The 18727-nt window shown below is 42.1% G+C and overlaps 2 protein-coding genes across 2 annotated transcripts in view; one reads left to right on the forward strand and one right to left on the reverse strand.

The window, feature by feature from the left end:
• Window positions 1-18727, reverse strand: part of TMEM266 (transmembrane protein 266) — an 81612-nt gene that overhangs the window by 57600 nt on the left and 5285 nt on the right. The window lies entirely within an intron of this gene.
• NRG4 (neuregulin 4) overlaps window positions 1-18727 on the forward strand; it is a 46641-nt gene that overhangs the window by 222 nt on the left and 27692 nt on the right. The gene's annotated exons all lie outside the window — the stretch shown is intronic.

Raw genomic sequence — 18727 nt, forward strand, 5'->3', positions numbered from 1 at the left:
GCAAGCAACATAAAGAAGTATCTTAATATATACTGGTATTCTGCAAAACCATTTTTTTAAACCATCCACTCCACCTCATCTATCTGTTTTTAACTTCCTTTAAAAAAAATCACATTTCAGAGCAACATAAACAACTTGAAATTTCCACAAGAAATTTCTTTGCAACTGGCTTGTGTTTAAAGGCAGCAGGGATCAGTGGGGAAATTCTATTCTTTTAAACTTATCTCCTGCTTGCATTCCTACAGGATTTTCCTGTAAGCAAAGAGTAGAATGACGTTGCTCTTCTCCCTGCCAACAAAGAGCAACTTTTGGGTATTCCATCCATCACCTGAATGAAAATTTTTCCATGCAGCCCTTTCCCCACCTAACATACTCAATGCTCAGTAGACAAAAATGCCTCATCTCTCATGGTCTCATCTGATGGAATTACTAACAGGTCCAGAGTTTTTGGCTTTTTTCCCCACTTGGCAGAGTTGAGAGTAGGCAGCACACAGCACTGGCTGAGCTGCCACGTGAGCACAGGCAATGCCCAACCCCTGAGAGCTCAGCAATTCTGCTGTTCCGTGGCTTTCCAGGTGAGATGGTGCAGCAGGAGCAGTTCCCAGAGTTTAACAGAAACAGTTTGGAAGGGAGTTCTGACAAAAGAAAGAACTGTCCCACTAGTTTCTAGTGCAAGCAGTGTAACAAGCAGAAACATTCAGTGCACTAAATGACTGATGTCCTGTATGTACCAAGAGGACAGTGCAATCTGATGGGAAGCTGATCTAAGCTTGCAACTGGTAGCCCAGCTTCAAACGTGTGGGATCACAGCTCTTCACCCTCTTTAGCACTCAAGGGAGTTGTAGCCCAACCACTGAGCTCTTTCTGAGGCAAGATCTTCAAACTGCTTCCCAGTGCTGTCCTTGCCTTGCAAGCCCTCCAGCTTTGCTCTGTTCCCTGCACCCTCACTACCCATGGCAGTGCTCCCAAGGCTCCTGCCAGGAGTTTTTGGGCTGGCTGTGCTGTTCCCCTCTCCTGTGCAGGGCCCTGGCAAACCCCTGCCCTCAGCTCCCCCTGTGCAGGTGCTGGGGTCATGCTGGAGCAAAGGTTCTGCTGCTGGCCTTGCCCAGCCACATCGTGCCCCAGTTCATTTGTTAATGTTTACATCGATCTCCTATTGTCAGTCACCACACCTTGGCAGGAGCTTGCTAATGGGAGATAAAATCTCGCTGAAACAACAAAAAGCATAGAACAGAGTCTGGAAAGCGTATGCTGAAGCATAGCACATGGCATACATACACTAAGCTAAAACAAAAAACAAAACTCCAATAGCAAACTTAAAAAAAATAAAGATCTATACTCCACTGGTGCATGAAAACCATGGCTTTCAGCATTGATTCAAGCACAGTCTTACAAAATATGTGTCACAATGTAGTGGGCCCAGCTGGGGGTGGGGAGTAGGAAGATTATTTAATTTAAGCCTTTTGCACCAAAGTCCCTCGTAACTTGTACCCTATTCAGCTGAGCTGAAGTCAAGACATGATTCAGAGCTGTTTGCTGCACTTGCTCATGTTCTGAGGCGAATTATCATGAATCTGTAAGCTCCCGTACAAAATTCAGATGCTGACTGGAGCACCCAAGTTTGTGCCCTTGCACAAAACCAAATTCTGACATGTTCTTGTAATAAGTCTCCCAAGAGCAGCTTAAAACAGCTGGACAGGCTCAGAGTTTGCATTCAAAGGAAATGCCACAGGCCCCACTCAAGGGGACACTGCTGTTGCTGCAAGGTGGAGTCTTGTGTTCTCACCAGCTCCATCTCCTTCCTCTGCCCACACCCCCATCCATCAAAGAAAAAAAAAAAGCAGGATGGCTTCCCTGATACAGGTCATAGTACAGCTCCAAAAATAGCTGTGCCAGCAAAAGTGAGAGTGCAGGGCAAGGCACTGTGCACAGCCAAAGAAACAAAGCACACAGAGCAGAAAGATTTCACATCAGAAATAGTCCAAGATGACGTGCAGAGCCCCGGCCATTGGCAATACCCAACGGGAGCAAACATGCAGCATGAAATCACTGAAGAGACTCAGGAGGGGTGCACAGGAGGAGGAGGGCTGCTCTGGGGGTTTTTCTCCTTTTGTGTCACACTGGAGCTTTTTACTCTGAATCTAGTCCACATCAAGAAACAGAATTTTGCTCCCTTTGTGCAAACAAGTTACATTCTTATCTCAGTCTATAGGTTGAAAGCCTGATACACTTTGAAGCCTAAATGCCAATGATGGTTACTGGTGTGGCAGCTGGGCAATCCCAGAGATGTGAGGAGCTATTCAGAAAAACAGGAAGAAAAGGAATAATTTGAAATAAGAGTAACAAGAGTAGGGGACACACCTAAACAGACATGACCCCCGATGCTTTCAAAGTGAAACTGCAAGAGTGATTACACATTGAGCTCTTGGGAAATAGCCAAGCCAGATTTTTTTGGTGATTAATATCATGGATATCATCCTGAGCATCACCACAAACCTGATGTGGTCAGTCAGTGCCACTACTGCAAGCTGCATTTCCCCAAGAACTGGAATTCCCAGGTCCCCTGGGATCACGACTGTTTTTGTCCTGAGAATTTTAATTGGCTCCAATCATCTGCATTTAGAAAGTTTAATTGGTCATATATGCCAAAAGTGTTCCCTTCAGGAATCCAGCAACTTGTATTTCTGAAGGGGAAAACCTGACAAAATTGTCAGCATGGTTCCAGCACTTCCTTGCTTTACTTTGGGTTAAACAAAATCGATTCTTCCTTTTCCCCCAAACACGAAAAATCACAGGGTATGATATTAAAAAAAAAAAAACTATTTTGATTAAACTGACCTTCCATAATGCTTTATGTAAGACAAGAATTTTATGAGGTATTAGATTTGTCAATTATGAATGCAGAGATGCCACACAGAAAACAAAAAGCAAATTAACTTCATTAATCTTTAACATTCCTATGCAGTGTCCAAAAGAAAAGAGGCACAAGAGAAGGAGCTTTTTTATTTCTAAGAAAGGACATTTAAATTTTGCATCTTGTTCATGGAGGGATTGAGAGCAAAATTTTAAATACACCACACTTAAAAAAAAGAAAAGGGAAAAACTCCTCCATTGCAGGAAAGGTATTTAGATTGGGGGGGAAAAAAAAGTCAGGCATTCACAAATTAGGAAATGGCAGATTTGCACTTGCTCATGCAGTCACAATTCTATTCCCTTGTGGAATCAAACTCTATGCTGAAATTAAGCAGAACACTGTTCAAGGAAAAAAAACCAGCATGTAATTATGTAACTAAAAACCCTCATTATTCCTAAGTGGACTCTCACTTTCTAGAGAGAAGTCTAGATGGGCCAAAAGAGAAAAATTATCTTGTGCACAGTTAATAATCTCATCACAAATGCAATATGATCATTGGCTGAATCCTGAACATTTCAGTACTGCAAATCTGGAGTACAGAACAAATAAGAGTAGCTGGAACCAAGGCTTTAGAGGGGGATTAATGCAAAACAGACTCTGAGGAGAGCCCAGTCAAGCCCACCCTCTTCCAAGGAGCTTGCAGGTGTGCAGCACACAGCACTTCCAGACCAAAAGAAGCAGGAGGAGCTGCTCTGTTTTGGAAGGTTATAAAAAGCTCCACTCATGCTTCTTCCTTGTGCTCTCTCTTCTCATGGAAGCTGGGGAGGAGGCAGGGATTGTGCAGCAGCTCTCCAGAGAGGTCCTGTGACCTGCAAATGCTCCAGCATCAACAGGCTTTCACCACAATTCACCACAAGAGCTGCCCACAGCTCTTCTGGGCTCTCACTCAGTTCATGCTCCATGGTGCACACTGGCACTGCTGGAATTCATGGTTCTCACACACACCCAGCATTCTCCAGAAAAGGCACAGGTCTGGCAGGTACTGCAGCAACTCACAGTGCTGCTAGTTCAGAAGATGCCACGGGGCAAAGAAAAGGCGTTCTCAGTTTAAAACCACAGCAAATACTGAGAGCACTATGGATCTCAAAGATATGCAAAACTTGTCCATCCACAAAGGCTATCCAAATAGCAAGCCTGCTCTTAGCTCCTCAATAAATAAAAGGCATTCCTTCAGCCAGATTATTCATTTGATCTCTTTCTCTGGAGTAATTCCAAGCATGCCATTTCCCTTTCCATTTTACAAACTGCTTGTATTTAGCTGTAATAAATTGGCGATCCCCACAGTTATCTATAGTTCCTGTGCGTGGTAGAAAAAATGCCCACAGGGATTCCCCAGGGGAAAAAGAACACCACAGAGTTCTTGAGTGCAGAGAACAAACAAAAGAGAACAATCACACAGCTAAAAGGTCCCTTCACAGATTTGTCTGGGCCTCCTCAGACAGGGAGAGCCCCAAGCAGGCTGTTCCCAGCAGGACTGGGCACAGGGCTCCCAGCACTTCCCTGCACACCTGAGCATCCCTGCTCTGCTCACAGCTGGGGGACCTTGGCTGTGTGAGGTCAAACCTGCACACACAGAGCAGCACCTGGGCCAGCCAGGGCTCCAGGGAGAGGGATGAGTCCTGTGCTCAGCTCAGGGATGGAAGGGCCACCATGGGCTTGGGTACCTGTGGGTGCTGCTCCTGGGCTCAGCCCTGGCAGCTCGGGATCAGTTTGCATTTGAAATGTGCCACTGCACGTGCTGATAGGAAGGAGCCTGGCATCAACAGCTCCACTGCACTGAAAACATCTGACTTTGTCTGCTCTGGGAAACTAAATGGACTCAGCATAGAGTCCAGTGATCATTTGGATAAATTTCATAACACAGGCACTGCCCCCACAAACCACGACTTGTTTGTGTCACAAATTCTGTTTCTCAAAAGAACACACAAACAAACCCCCTCAAACAAAAAAACATATGCACACCCCCCATATGAAACCCAAAATTTGGTTTATATTTCCTTGGCTAAAAACAACTGCATTTCTGGGAATGACACTAACCCAGTCAAGTTGCATTAAACCAATTGTTACTACAGGAAGCAAATCAAGCACCAATTTAGTTTCAAAGCAGTTTGGTTTGCTTTAGTCTGTCAAGAGTCAACACTTGGATGTTGTTTTTAGTTCTCTTTTTCCCACTCCCTGGAAGTGCAGTGAAAAGCCAAACCAGAAACCTGCAGCCACATCTTTTTGTTTTCAAGCCAAGAAAGATCATCCAGCTGCTCTTTAGAATAGTGTAGAAAAAAATATGCACCCTTTAGAACATGCCAGAATTAATGTTTTTAGGTCTATTTAGGTCATCTCTGACTAGATTTGAGTTTATCACACATGAACCTAATTTTTGCAGCCTATTGATGGCTTTTGAGGGAAGAACAGAAGTTCATTTGAATCCAACAGCAAATTTTATTTGGACAGTGCTGGAAATTCACTCAGGCTTTTAACAGCAGCAGAAAAACACAAATCCTTGAGATACCCCGAGTACAAGGTATGTGTGTGTCAGTTCAGGGCAATCTGTCTAAGTCACCAGTGTCTGTCACCACCTGTCAGAAGAACAGACAAAACTCACTACATTTTAATTTCCATCCACCATAGGTGCTGCCCATCTTACTTGGAGCTTAACTCTTGCCTGAGTTTCTGATCATACTCTTAGATTAATGTAACATTGAGATTGTCTTTAAGTCATTAGCCTTCAACCTTAAGACTCTTCCTCAAGCTACCAATTTTAATTTTCTTCAGATCCTGGGCCTAATGGATTCTGGAATTAAAGGCCTTTAGAAATCTTAAAAGTATCCTCTAGTTTTCTAGAGAACGTAATGTCAATGAAAATACAAAAGATTCACAACACTACAATAAGAATGGGAGAAAGTACAGAGAAAAGTCTCATAAGAAATTGTTGGCATCTCTTGAAGCTGAGGATTTCAATGCATCTTGCCAATTATGACTCTGTAAGGCCCATAAATATGATGTTTCTAGCTAGGCAGGAGAGTGAGAAGTAAGTTCTTTAGACCAGTTCTGGTTTTCACATAATTAGCAGTACAGAACCAAAAGAAAGCAAACTAGACTGGTACTAAATCCAGTTATTAGGCAAATCAAAACAGGCATCTGGAACCAAAGATTTCATTCTAAGAACCAACAAAATCACAAATATATTTGTGAGAAATATCTGTCTTGTCACTCCTGGAAAGTATTATGGGCAACCTTCCAGACAAAATGCAATAAATTTATATGAATTTATGGCTTTACAGTGTATCTTAAAAGCAAGTATATAACAATTAGCCCACTGATGTGAAATTGATTGCTCTTCTCTTGGACAGTGTTATGCTTTGTAATTCTGCTTTTGGAAACAAACAACCCAGCTGTCTGGAATGCAAATTTATGAGCAGTTGCAGCATATAATCCTGGTGATGTACACAGGATAAACTCCACTCTAAAAACACTAAAATTCTTGAATTCTCATCTGTAATGTACTTCAGAGGCAAGTTATCTCACAGAGGTATGGGGACACAACAGCTGTACTGCTTTTGGCTGGCAGTCTTTCCTGATCACCAGGAGCCCAAAATGCAAGATTTAACCACCTTATTCCAGCAGGCAGAGTACTGACAGCCATTATTTAATACATGTCTGGTGCATTTAACGAGGTCACCCTGCTTCCCTCAGCAGGTGATGGAATGCACTTACTGCAAATTACAGGCCAGCTTTCTGCCACCAAGTACTGATGGTGGGAGACTGGGTCCAAGCTGGGAGCAAGCAGGCCCAGCCCAGGCAGTCCTGGGAAGCACTTGGAGCCAAGCCCAGCCAGTGCAGCCCTGTCAGCTGGGGCAGATTCCCCACAGCAGAGTGTGAGAGTGAACACACCACAGGGACACACACAGAGCCAGGGATCCCCTGCAGGAGAGTGTGACAGTGAACACACCACAGGGACACACACAGAGCCAGGGATCCCCTGCAGGAGAGTGTGACAGTGAACACACCACAGGGACACACACAGAGCCAGGGATCCCCTGCAGGAGAGTGTGACAGTGAACACATCACAGGGACACACACACGGCCAGGGATCCCCTGCAGCACAGTGTGACAGTGAACACACCACAGGGACACACACAGAGCCAGGGATCCCCTGCAGCACAGTGTGACAGTGAACACATCACAGGGACACACACACAGAGCCAGGGATCCCCTGCAGGAGAGTGTGACAGTGAACACACCACAGGGACACACACAGAGCCAGGGATCCCCTGCAGGAGAGTGTGACAGTGAACACACCACAGGGACACACACAGAGCCAGGGATCCCCTGCAGCACAGTGTGAGAGTGAACACACCACAGGGACACACACACGGCCAGGGATTCTCCCCTGCAGCACACTGTGCCTTCCCCTCACTCTGACTCCATCACAGGGACACACACACAGAGCCAGGATCCCCCTGCAGTGTGCCTTCCCCTCCATCACAGGGACACACACACAGAGCCAGGATCCCCCTGCAGTGTGCCTTCCCCTTGGCTCTGAGTCTACACACACCCGTGGCCATCAGATGTTTGGAGCCTGCCCAGTCTGACCACTGCAAACTGAACAGAGAAGGCAACAGTTCTTCCCACTGGAGCTGGAAAAGGGATAGGAAGCAAGGGCTCTTTTTTACTAGAAGTAATTGATCCCTTAGTTATTTTGTATGGAATACAAAAAGGATCAGTGAAGTATGCAAGAGAAGTACTTTCTGAAAATGTTAAAAAGCATTTGATCTGTACAGGCATGCAGAATTCCTTCAGAATGAAGCTATTTGCTTATTCATATAAATAGGTATTAAAACACCTTCAGCTACTGGCAATAAAATAAACCACACATGGAAAGCAGAAATGTCCAATTTATCTTCTTCCCCTCTCAAGAATACCTAACATCACCATATCCCTGCCCAGCCCTCATCTTTTTCAAACTCTGCAAGAACAGAGGGGACTGATATTCTTGTCACATGAGGAAATGCAGAGCATCACAAGCTACTGAATAAATTTCAAAGAAGATGCAGGAACACCCACCCATGCACTCCCTTTGATTTAGAGAGCAGAACTGTCAGCTTGTGCTCTTCCACTGATAGCATCAGCATCAAGATAAACTTAAAATCAACTTCTCAATTGCTAAAGGCTCACAAAGTTCACTATTCACTAGGAAATTAATCTAATTGTGATTGAAAACTGTGAGCCTAGAACCAGCTTTTGCTGTGGGACACTAATTTGGTGCTACTGCTAACACACTAAGAAATCCATGTCGTGCAGCCATGAGGATGGTACTCTGGGATTCAGATATAAAACTTACCTCAGTATTCCCTCAGGCTTCTGCAATGCACTTTGAACCACAGCCCTAAAGACACGTGGTAAAACTACAGCCCCAGAAAAACACGAGCAAGAGAGGCCCAGAGCAGTGAGAACAGTGATATCTTACAGGCAGATAAAATATGCACCATGGTTCAAACAGAAGTTAATGCTCTGACGCTGTCTCAGCTGCTTGAACTTTGGTGCCTCAATGCCACAGCAGGTGCTGCCTTCACAGGACCAGAGCATGGCTGCTGGACCCCAGTTCTTCCTTTATGGAGGAGGAAAAGAATGAGGAGAGAGGGAGAGAGGAAAAAAACCAAACCAAAAAAAAAAAAAAAAAAAAAAAAAAAAAGGAACTTTCCTGCCTTAGAAAAGTTTTGGGAATAAATTTAGAGGAACTGTAGTGGTAAGACACAATGATAAGGGAAAGCAAACTGATGCATCCAGCAGCACATGGATCCCTGCAGCTCGTCTTCCTCAAGGGCAGGGACTGGCACAGAGAGGGACCTGCCCTCAGCTTCTCCAGCAATTCCACGAGTAATCTTTGGAGTAACTGTTCTACCCAACAGCAAAATCATAGCAAAATGGGAAGAAACAAATAGCATATACAAACCTCTCATGTATTTTCAATTAAAAGTCATGCATGTTAACTCCTAGGCTTCTCTTTCAATATACAGCCATAGTTGTTCAATTGCAGTCAGGGAGATGATGGAGAAAAGTTATTCTCATTTAAAATGCCTGGCACTTACTTCAAATCAGACTTCAGTGGCTTTTGCCAGTGTATTAAAGAATTATAACAGATATCTATTAAAGGAGATTCAATAATTTTCTGTGAACACTTCTATCACAGTGTCTGCTGGAGAAATGTACAATGGATGCTTATGCAACAAACTCTGCTACCCTAGAGCTCAGCACAGGCAGTATATAAAACACATGTCTTAAAAAGCTTTGTTTAGTAACTATTTTCTTCAAAACAGAAGATCATAAAGAAAACAGGAGACCCCAACCACACTGCCCCACAAAAAACCCTTTGTCCTTCAGTATTCAGTGGCACCACAGAGGCAGAAAAGCTTTGGCCACTGTGTGACCCAAGGCCATCCTGGCACCCTCCTCAGCTCTACTGCAGCTGTATCTTATTTAGTGCTTCAAGTCCCATGACCCATATCCAATAAGGAGGTTCTGTCTAATACACTGAGCAGATAAAAGGATGCTTTTCAAGCAAAGGTTATGCAACAGATCCATACTGCAATGCAAGCCCCAGAACAGTAAACAAATGTCAAGATATAAATAAAACACATTTTTGCTCTTCAACCTGTACCAGTCACCTGCTTGTAACAGAACCATGTCTGTTACAGCTGCAAACAGACTTTTGTTAAGATTTATCACTTCATCTTTATGAAAAATAAAAAAAAAACCAAACCAAACTACTTTACCAGTATATTCATTAAACATTTTTAGGATATAGGAAACCCAAAAACATGTTAAAAACAGAGGAGAGCAAAGAAGCTACATCTGTATTAGTTTTCTGGATTAAGATCATTAAGAGCTTGTGAAACAGCTCTGATAATTTTCAGAAATAATTTGTGTGTCACCATTGCACTAACCCCTCCAAACCAACCACTGTCTGTCTGCTAAACAATCTATCAAACTCAGCTGAAGACTCCCCAGCACTTTCAATACCATTTAAATAAGCTACTGAAAACATACTTCCTAACTAAACACAAAGCCCAAGACAACATAGGAAAGAGATGCTAATATCTGGATCAGTATTCAAGTTTCTGACCTTTGATGTAGCATGCTGTTGATAAAAATCCTGCCACTTTCCAATAGAAAGAAAAACCTCAAGTGTTTTAAGTGTAAGTTTTTGAGGTTTTTTTAGATACATATGAAAATGTTCCAAAAATAAAATTAATTGCTTTTGAAATCTTATTTGAATCACAAATATATAAAAATCCAAATCCATACAAATTTTCCAATAAACCAAGAATATCTGCGAGGTATTAAAATGATACTGGCATCAGGTGAGAGATTTACTGCACCTGTCACTGTAAAAACAAGCACTAGAAATGAGACAATCTGCTGCAAAGACCAATACAGGATTTAAAGGGGCAATATCTTGTGAGCCTTCATTTCTCATCTTCATAGCTCCAAAACACCAGTCCTTGTAAAACATTCTCTTGTATAATTCTCACTCTCAACACACACTTTTAAAGCAATGTTGACAACTGACAGGTTATGAACTGCAGAGCTCACACCACTTCAACAGTGCAGGGTAGAAAGCTCTCAGATGGTCCCAGGCATTTGCTCTCAGTGAGAGCTGACAAAATCCACTGCAAACTCCACTGCAGCCCAAGATGGGAAAGGACAACCAGAATCCTCTGGTTTTTAAATGAACAGAAATGAAACATAGAAATGAACACAAGAGAGTTAGCCCATACTTTAGTTATTCACATGCTATTTAGAGACACATTAGGTGATTTAGGATGTGGTTTTTTAAAGTGAAATAACCCCTGCTCCAAAGCACTTAATCTAATCTGAGGCATTGTTTGCAGCAATAAGATCACACTCTTTTGAACAAGTGTACATTATATACCTTATCAACAGAAGCTGCTTTAATGGACCTACCACACTGATGCTGAACAGAGAGAAACTGCAGGACAGACAGCATGAGAAACAGGGAGGGCTTCAGGACAGGAAAATTTGTCTTGAATGGAAGATGAACAAGGTTTTGACAAGATACTCCATTAACAAGTGATTTCAAGAGGCAGCAATATTGGAAACACTCTTCTACAGAGCACAGAACACAGAGATGTCCAAAGGAAGTGTGATGCCACTCAGCAGTAGCATCAGGCAGCATCCAAAGGGCAAAAACACAGGCAGGCCAAACCAGAGCTCACCCTCAACCAAGAGCAGAATCCTTCAGGAATGTGATGGGACCGAGGCAACCCCTGGGATTAGATCAGTTCAGGCATCCCCACACTTTATTTACATTTCACCTCTGCCCTGCCCACTGCTGCAGGCAGAGCACACAGCTGCAGGGCAGAACCATTTTCTCCTGCTATTAACAAGAACGTGCCTCGTTTCAAAATCCCAAGGAATGCTATACTCCAGTGTGATGTGTATCTGTAGCATCACATCTCACTCATCTAAGGAGTCAACCCATTCATTTCCCATTAAATTAATATGCCTCCCTTTGTTCTGGAAGAAAACATGGTGAGCCATAAAAACGAAACACACAGACACATTTTTCCCATCTCTGCTTTCAGAGGCCACAGCTAAGTGAAAGAAAAAATTGCTTTACTGTGTCCAGGGCAATAGTTTTCCTCTCTGGATTAGCACTCAGAATTACCACAGTTTGTGCTGGGCTTTGTGACTAGTTGCCACTGCCCAGGTACAGCTGTACAAACTGCACTCTGCAATGCAGCACAAAATTAACTATTTAACTTAAACCCAAATCCATTCTCCCTACTTACTGAACAACAGCAGCTGACAAAGTATGGATCTGGCATTGGCTCACATGCAATAAAATTTGCTGCAAGTATCTAAAAATACACTTCCTGGCTGGCAGCCTAAGGAACCAATCAATGAAAGTTCAAGAGGTGTGTTTCACAGTCCAGATGTTCTCAAACTCTGCTCCACTGACAGCTTACAGAGATGGTTGGTCACATCATGCTGACTTTTCTCCCTTTTGTTGTACCAGCTTGTGTCCAGAAGATGAAAAGCACATTTGAAATTCTTTAAATATTTCTCCTCAAACATCTCCTTTTGCTACAGTTAGCATAAAAATATCACAGCAAATCAATGGGATAAGAGGCTATCCCAAAGACAACTTGGTGGAAAGTACAAATCAAACTCAAAGCTCTGCAGCAGAATGAACTTAATGAGAGCTCCGAAGGCAGAAAAATTACAGGATCCACGTGTGCATACACACATTATAGATAATGACAAGAAGTCCACTGCCTGAAATGCTTTTCTTAACCCTACCTACTCACTTTGTCAGCAGATACAGTGTTGAAATTTGTGAAAACTGGAGAAGGGAAAGAGAGCTTACCTGCATATTTAAGGATAAAACTTAGTAGGATTTTCTAGGTAAATAAATTGTAATTGTGAACAGTGTTACTAGATCTAATTTCATTAAAAACCCATGCCTGAATGATTTCCTCTAACACTTCAGTTGTACAACATATAACAATCAGTTATAAATTATTATATAAATGCAAAACTATATCTCAGAAAAAAGATTAAAACTAATTTAAACACGCTTATCCATGCACCAAAACAAACACGAAACAATCAGAACTGACAAAAATCTAAGCTTGAAAACACTGCCATACTCCTTGCACAGGGGATACACAAACTCTAGCTTTGGACATACAAATGTTGTCATCCGTCCTTTCACCTGGATTTTAAATCAGCAATTAGCAACTTGAACACCTTTGGCACCACACACAAGAGGCACAAGGGAAGCAGCTTGGTCCAGCATGTAGGTCCAGTAGCTGCTGCTGCTACATAGAGACCTGTCCTTGCTGGAGTCACAAGAACACTCATAGTTCAGTCCTTCGAGGGAAAAATGAATGGAATGTTTAGCTTGATACAAGGAAAAATCGTAAGAAATTATATACCATGCAGCTCCACTGCCCTCAGAAGAGAAATTGAAAAACAGGTCATGTATGGCACCTTTTATACACCATTTTTTATTTTGATCTTGGCTATCAAGTCTTTTGTCTCTCCCTTCCTTGCAAAGGCACACAGATCTGTGAGCATACCTAGAGCAGCCTCTGAGGCTCTTCTGCTGCATTTTCCAGGGAGCAGCCCTAATCTTGCCAAGTCAGAAGAGTCACCGATCCATCATTTCTGCTAGCATGTTACAGAGCAGAGCACTAAAGCAAAATTCTAATATTCAGTGCTTTTCCATGAAAAAAAGTGCTCTGCAACTTCACTCTGCTCCATCTTTCCTCCCCTGAATAGAACTTTTGCCCTTGGTTTTATATCTCTGCTTCAGACACAGGGCTGCTTAATGATAGCAGAACATGCATTACATTCTGGGATTTCTTCAATCCTAAATAACCCAAACTCGTTGCTTTTAGTAAAACAATTGTATGCACTACAATTTCTCCTTGAACACCAAAATTCCAACAACTCTTGCCCACTAGGTCACTGAATTTTAAGTAACCATCTTTAATGTAAACCACAGCACTCTAGCCAGGTACTCCATTTCTGGTGTGAACAAGAATTTGTTTCCAGCTGGAGGTTCCTGTGTCTGCAGCACAGGTCAACAGCTTCATGCACTACACAAACCTTTCAGCCAATATTCTGCTGGCAGATCCCTTTATAGACAGGCTTCTAAATCAATCCAACTCAAAACTATTGCTGTGGCTAAATATGGGGCTCAGGTGAGCAGGGGAGAAGTGATTTCCTTGGCTCACCATCAGGCTGGTTGTCTGAGGGGTTACTGAGATCACGGATGCTGCCGCCTCGGTCTCTATTTTCACGTCTTTTGGCAGATATATAGAGCAAGACAGATTCCTTTATGTGTGATAAATGCTACAATCACTGCCATCTCCTTAGGGAAGGCAGAGTGCTGATCACAGCTCAAATGGCTATTCAGCTCATATGGAAAATACAATTTCCCTACTGCAAGGCAGGCTGATCTTCTGCAGGCTAAACAGTCACAGATAGAGAATATGTGTTTTCATTACCTGACTACACTGCACTTTATAAAAAAACCCTTACTTTGGGTGGGTTTGATTACTTTTGTTGTCCTTTAAGGCAGTAATTTTATCACCTTACTGCTTTTCTTTTAAACTCTATCTTGGGAAAAAGAAAGTAAGACAAAACCCAGACGAGAAAGGTCTGGTCACCATCAGCTGTGCCCCAGCCTGTACAACACAGAGCTCTGTAGCACTGGGGACTCTCCCAAGCTGACAGTCACCTCCAAGCACAAGCTTACACAAATGAGCGCCCAAGGAACCTGCAAACTTACTTGAGCTGATATTCTGACATACTCACAAAAATTACCAGCTACTGACACTGCAGTCAATAATTTCATATTACACCTTGGGATTGTTAAGGATTAAAAAGCCTAAGTAAATATTCATACAGCAGAAATACTCTCTCTCCTCTAGATAAATAAAATAAGGTGTGGTGTGTGACACAAAGACATGGCATTTCTCTCAAAAATCCTACTTGCCTGTAATCATACTCTTGTTCTCCCTCATTTCCCTTTCTGCCCACCAGCAAGTCAGAAAGCTTCCAAACTGTTTATTCTTCTGGGCATTTTCTGTTCGGTTTGGTTTTTAATACTGTCTATGTTTAAACAGTCTATATGGTCCCATTGCTGCAAACACCCATACAAAATTAAATTCAATAAACAAAAAAATCTCTTCAACACCTTCAGAACTGCAGGCATGATAGAGTCAGTGAGACTGCACAGCAGAAGAGGCAGTCTGCCATCCTAGAAGCTTTTACTGAACTCTGTTCTATTTAGTTCTTACATCAGCTGGATAACAGATGATTTAAAATACAAATATTCTATGTCATATACTTCAAATCTAGGCTCTGAATGCAAACAGTACCATTATCTGCTTAACAAAGACCAATTATTCACTGAATAATCAAGCTACTGTTCAAGTTCTGAATACCTGTAATATGTTATTTGATAATATGGCGCCTTCTGACCTAGACAGTGCTGCCTACAGTATATAATTAAAGGTTTCAGATACGTTTTGCTTCTCTTCTGCCAAATGTTGTTCATGCAGTATGCCTTATATACTCAGTGAAACTAAGAGGAAAAACAGCCCTTTTCAGACTGAAGTGCTTTGCTAAACCATTTAAACACAACCAGTAAAAGCCCCAAGATCAGATGTCCATCTAGGGAAGGAAAGTACCACTGCTATCAGTTTTTCTTGCAATATCGAATTCTCCATTTCATAACTTCATATCTTGAACACTGGCCTTCCCTTTTTTCTGTCTTCATTCTAGGAAACAACACTTGCCATTGCCTTATGATAGCATTATAACCAAGATAAGTATTTAATTTCATTAGATATCATCAGCAGAGAAAGCTCCTGCCCCACACAGCTACCAACGAAAAGGGAGTATGTTTAAAAGTGATTTTTGAAGCTTGTGAAATACATAGGCACTAGGGTATAAAGTCCTTCCTCTCTTGACAAAATGCACTGTGCAAACCTGTATTTCCCAGTCAATTTGTCCCATGTACCTTAATCCTTATCTGGAGGCATGAAGCAGAAGAAAGCTGGCTGACTTCACTGCTCACTCAGCCCATGCAATCTCTCCATCAAGGCAGCCCATGGAAGCCAAGAGTGTACAGTGCTCTTAGCTGAGACTGTGGAACCTTTCTCTCACCAGAGATGCATTTACTTCATTTAACCCAGCAAACATCAGTCACATCCCAGCAGTTGTCTGGGCACTCACAGACCTGGCTGCATTTGCAAAATCTTCAAACAAATAACCAATTAGTCTTTGCTTGCTAGTTCCTATACCCTGTCCTTTCAGATTTGGGCCTTGGCAGGCTACCAGCTACTTGGGCTGCAGTCCTTTGCCCCTGAAAAAGGGAAATCATCTTATACTGAAAGAAGTTCTTCAAAAGCAACAAGCCTATCTATGCTTCAGAATGAAGTGTTGCAGTCAGATTGGGTAAAATATCCAACTGCTAATGGAAAAAAACTCCAAATTTCTTTCCATCACTCCCAAATTTCACAAGGGAGCTGCTGCTGAGCATTTTTAATCAAAAGAGAATGTAATTAAAAAATAAACCAAACATCACCCTTACAACTGGACAGTCCATAGCTCGAGATTCAAAGGGCTGTAACAATCCCTGAGCTCCTATTCCATGGGCTCTGGAGGGAACTCTTTGCCTGGCACTCCAGCCTTCCCAGCATTTCAAATACCTTCATTTACACATCAAACTGCTGCCTTCTGGCAGGATCCCAAGCCTGGGTACCAGCCTAAAAGCAGCACTGTTATAGTTAACTGTTATAGTCTCCTCCTCAGCTAGAACCATGGCTCTTTACCTGCTCAACAGTTACTTCTTTTTCTATAGCAGAATAATAGGTGCAGGAAGATGGCCAGTACCATTAAACTCACACTCTTCAGAATCTTTAACTAAATACAATCTTTTTCAAATGTCAGCCTCAGGAGTCACTATGGTGACTATTTTGACTTCTAAAGCAGAGAGAAACTGCCTTACCAGTTACTTCTATCTCATGAGAAGCAAGCTACTAAAGGAATTCTCTCATTTTCACATTAAAAAACAATAGCAGGGAGACAAGTTTGGTGAATATGTCCATGAATCTCACTCAGCATGTAACATTTAGATTCATCACAGATTTATCCCACAACGAACTTTGAAATAAAATATATTTCAGGAAACTTCAATACAAGTCATATGACACCATGCATTTAAAAACCCCAACTACTACTCAGGAAGTACTCTCCAATGCTCTGAGCTAAAGAACTGAGGCTAAAAGAAAAGCTTTGAATTTTTCTGTGCTAGCCCTACCTTTTTTTTTTCCTTCTTCTTTTGAACTAGAGAAGAATTCTGCAGGGCACGAGTCATTCAGCAAGGCAGTGCAAGGTGCAGCTCAGCAGGGATGGAGCAGAGCTGGCTGCCCCAGCGCTGCTCCAGCAGGGGCCTGGCTGCAGACCAGCAGCACAGAGGCCACAGCTCTGTCCCAGACTCCAACAGAAGCCATGAAATATTTCCTCTCCCCAAATCTACCCCAAATTCCCACCGTCAGCCTGGTTTCACTGCTGTGTACTGAGGGTTGAATTCCCATTTTAAAATACTTGGAAGACATATTAATGCAGAGAATATCTGCTCAAAAACAGTTCCTTTGGAGTAAATCTCAAACTTCAGATTTTTTTTTTTTTTTTTTTTGAAACTTAAAATGAACTTTTCCCATTGCATGATGCAGTACTGAACAAAAGTTTTTCAGAAAGCTCTCTATAGTCCTTTAAATAGGCTCTTGCAGGAAAAAAGGCAAAAAATCTCAATACTTACAATATTTAAAAACTTGACTGCACTTCTATTTAAAACAAAATGAAAACTTTAAAGAATACAGTGAAGAAACTCCAGCCACTGTCCTCCACAAAGACAAAACTCTTCTTTCTAGTCCATAAGCACTTTCATATCACAGTGGAATCACTGCAGCAGTACTATGTAATAAATATGCATGTAATAATCAAAAGTGAGGATCCCTGATCTAAACAGCAAGGAAGATTGTTTCAGATAAATTACGTTCTTTTGACCTATTTTCTACTTGTGCAGCCACCTGTTCCAATTTTAAAAAATACAGGCTTTTCCATGGGGCTACATGAAAAACTTACATGATAGAAAATGTACAAAAGTTAACCCTCCTAATTGTAAAATAAATTGAATTAAAAAACTACTTTCACAGCTACTCTTGTCGGCAGATAAGGTATGAGAATATTACAGCATAAACATCACCTAATTGGTTTTTTCAGTGGTACTCCTTTAGATAACTAGAGTAAAGCTAGGTTATTACTATTTCAATGTTTGCAATGTGAAATGTGATAACAAAAATGTACATGTGCTTATGGTGCCAAAGACAGTAAAACTTCTCTTTACCAGTGTTGATCCTTGATATGCAGGTAAACAAGAAATACCTGGGTATCCCCAAAATGCACAGACCTGAATTAACATCTGCTATGCATTTCAAGAGACTATGTGACAAGCTTGTGCTAGGATGCAAAAATGCCAATGGAATTTTTATACAGTATTATCTCTATAACTAAAGGGCTCCTAAGCACCTATCACCATTCACTATATTCTCATTAAAATGTATTTAGACTGCAAATCCTCTGGGACAGGACTTGTCTTTTATCTGTACTTGAAGAGTCTACTGCTTACAATGAGGATCCCAGCCTTATTTGCTTTAAATACTAGCAACAGCACAAGTTGGGGTTTATTTAATGTAGAAGACTGAAAAAATTCAGAAAGAGCCCTTTGTGTTCATTCTGCGCTTAATTCACATTTACAGCTCAGCAGAAACACTTCAGCTGTCACTCTAGTAACAGTTTCTCCTACCTAAGAAATTCAAGATGGGGCCGAATTTGCCTGCATAATGATTTCACAGTAAGTGGCAACCAGATGGACAGCACACTGCCATATGCTCCCCTTTGCTCAGAGGTGGAAAAGTGAGCAAACAGAACCACAAAAAAAGAACAGAGAGTAGGGAGAAAAATATCTCTGAAGTGTGCCCATTAATTCATGCACACAGCCCTTCCTACCAGGAGCAAGCACCAAGTCCCCTGCTCCTCACAGGTGAGGATGTGGATTCAGGGCAGCAGGGATCAGGGCACCCTGAGCAGCTGCAGTCCCCCTGGGGAAGGGAACCAGCACCTGCATGGCCCTGAGAAAGGAAGAGAACAAGGACTGTCCCCCATGGGCAGCCTCTCTGGAGCCTGCACTCTGTAATGAAGCACCAAGAGCCC

Source organism: Ammospiza caudacuta, chromosome 10 (genome assembly GCF_027887145.1).
Source record: "Ammospiza caudacuta isolate bAmmCau1 chromosome 10, bAmmCau1.pri, whole genome shotgun sequence".
Classification (NCBI taxonomy): domain Eukaryota; kingdom Metazoa; phylum Chordata; class Aves; order Passeriformes; family Passerellidae; genus Ammospiza; species Ammospiza caudacuta.